The sequence below is a fragment of the Triticum aestivum genome, chromosome 3A, assembly GCF_018294505.1.
Source record: "Triticum aestivum cultivar Chinese Spring chromosome 3A, IWGSC CS RefSeq v2.1, whole genome shotgun sequence".
Classification (NCBI taxonomy): Eukaryota; Viridiplantae; Streptophyta; class Magnoliopsida; order Poales; family Poaceae; genus Triticum; species Triticum aestivum.
Genome location: NC_057800.1, coordinates 26,662,166 through 26,664,357, shown reverse-complemented (window position 1 = coordinate 26,664,357; position 2,192 = coordinate 26,662,166). Strand labels below are relative to the sequence as shown.

Below are 2,192 nucleotides of genomic sequence, written 5' to 3'. Positions count from 1 at the left end.
ACAATAAAAAAACAAGAAAAAACTAAAAAACAAACCGTTTGAAAAAAAAAACATGTTCCCGACAGGTTCGTCTAATGCGTGCGCATCCTGTAAAAAAATTAAGAAGGGGTACCCGCTCAATAGGTTTTTTTCAGCTTTTTTTCAGCTGAGCTCAATAGTTTTTTTTTTGAGAAATAGCTTTTTTTTTTAGCATCATTTTGAGAAATAGCTGAGCTCAATAGTTTAGTAAGTGAGTGAGTGGGAGGCCGAGCCCAAGGCCCGAAAGCTCTCCAGCCCAGTTGGAGACCGAAGCGATTGGGTGTCTAAAGAGGGGGGATCGATCTGTGGAGGAAATCATTTCGCGTCGGAGAGGGAGAGAAGGAAACCCTAGGTAGCCCAGCCGCCGTCCTCGAATTTGTGCTCGTCCAGATCTGCTTGGTTGGTGGTGGCATGGCGATGCGCACGATGGCCGCGAACCTGAAGCAGAAGCTCCCCGTCGCCGTCCAGCGGGTGTTCGCGTCTTCTCGGGCTCCGGTTCGTTCCCCATCTCGACCTTCTACCGCGGTCTTATCTCAGTCTTTGGTTGATCCAATCGGCCGATTCACCGTGCTACGCTGCTTATCTTAGTCTTTGGTTGATCCAATCGGCCGATTCACCGTGCTACGCTGCGCGATTGGTACTGCACAGGCCGATCTATCCTTCTCTTTGCCTGCCGCCGCGAATTTGTATGCATGATCTTGGTAGTCGCTGCCTACTTTTTTGGTTAAAGTTTCGGCATTCAGCTTCGATTTTTTACCTGAAAGCAAAAAAAACTTACCGATAATCGCCGCTGGTCGGACCAGGCTCTAGGGCATGTGTCCTCCAGGATCTGTCTGTTACTAGAGGCAACCGAAAGACTGTCTAGATGTCCCTCTTGTTACGAGCAATATAGTTTATTTTAGATTAAATTAGCGATATGGTTTCAGTCCCTTGAATGTTCCTCTAGAATTACTAGAGATTGATACGATGATGGAGATTGGGGGCGCATAGTTCCTGCTTATGTTGGTTGAATTTTTAACATTAACTGACAATTTTGCAACTGTTGAAAACCAAAATTTTACCAATAAATACCACTCATCCAAGAACATGATGTCGTACTTGTTTTCGGTATCACCATCTGTTGTCCAGGATCCCTCTTTCACTAGAGGCAACAGTAAATAATTGCCTTGATTTGGCCTATTTGCAATATAGGTTTATAGGCAAACCTAGAAATATAGTTTCAGTTACTAGGTTGCTGGTTAATTCCATACCAAACCTTCAGCATACAATAGTTACCATCCCATCTCTAACTATTTGTACTTAATTGCTTGTAGGCAACCTCCAACAATACTGCTGCCGCCATCGACAGCCTTGATCCAGAATTACGGTAAGACACTATACAAGATAGATTGATTCATTCATTATACTATTGGTCCTAACCCTCTGTCCTTTTCCTCTTTGGAAGCCGCCGGGTGCTCAACGATGTTGATAAGCTCATCAGGAGGAACCGCAGGAACGACCTCTTGGTCGCTGGTGCTGGCTTAAGTTTTGGAGGGATTGTCATGTCATATTTGGCTCATCGACTCACCAGTCGAAGTGATGACTGGCTCACCAAGTGAAATGATGAATGTAAATCTATCCTGCACTGCAAGTTTAACTGTCTATCCTGCACTGCATCTTTAACTGGCCAGTTGTATGATTCCTGGCTTGTCTTGTGTGAGAGCACTCTATATATGATGAGGGTTCTATGTTCGGTGGAATCTACTTGTGATGAGAGATCTAAGTTCTGTGATGGCATGTGAGATGTAAGAGCACTCATATATTTATGTGGATCCTATATATAACCGGGTGATTTATCTATTGTGTTCTGCAATTGCCATTGGTTCCTGTCTGGTGTTGATGATTTTTTTTGTTGAACTGGCCTATAACTTTTCATCCTGGGGTTTACTCACATTATGTTTTATTCTTCATATTTTCAATGGATTCAAGTCAAGGCACTGGGCAATGCTTGTTTGCATGGTCTGAAGGATGGCCACCTGAAATATTACTACCACCCCTGTGGCTGAATGGCTAATACTGTTCTACATATTATGTGGTGTGTTTGGCTGCTGTGGTAGTCTGTTGGCTGAAATCTGGACGGCACGGTTTTATGGAGATTCTTTCTCCTGGCTCACTCCGTCCGGAAATACTTGTCA

The 2,192-nt window shown here is 44.0% G+C and overlaps 1 long non-coding RNA gene across 1 annotated transcript; it reads left to right on the top strand.

Annotated features, from left to right (window-relative positions):
• Nucleotides 1–273: 273 nt before the first annotated feature.
• Nucleotides 274–1,870, top strand: LOC123059985 (uncharacterized). Its single transcript, XR_006427681.1, has 3 exons — nt 274–513; nt 1,332–1,384; nt 1,463–1,870. It is a non-coding gene; the product is annotated as an uncharacterized lncRNA (long non-coding RNA).
• Nucleotides 1,871–2,192: the final 322 nt, after the last annotated feature.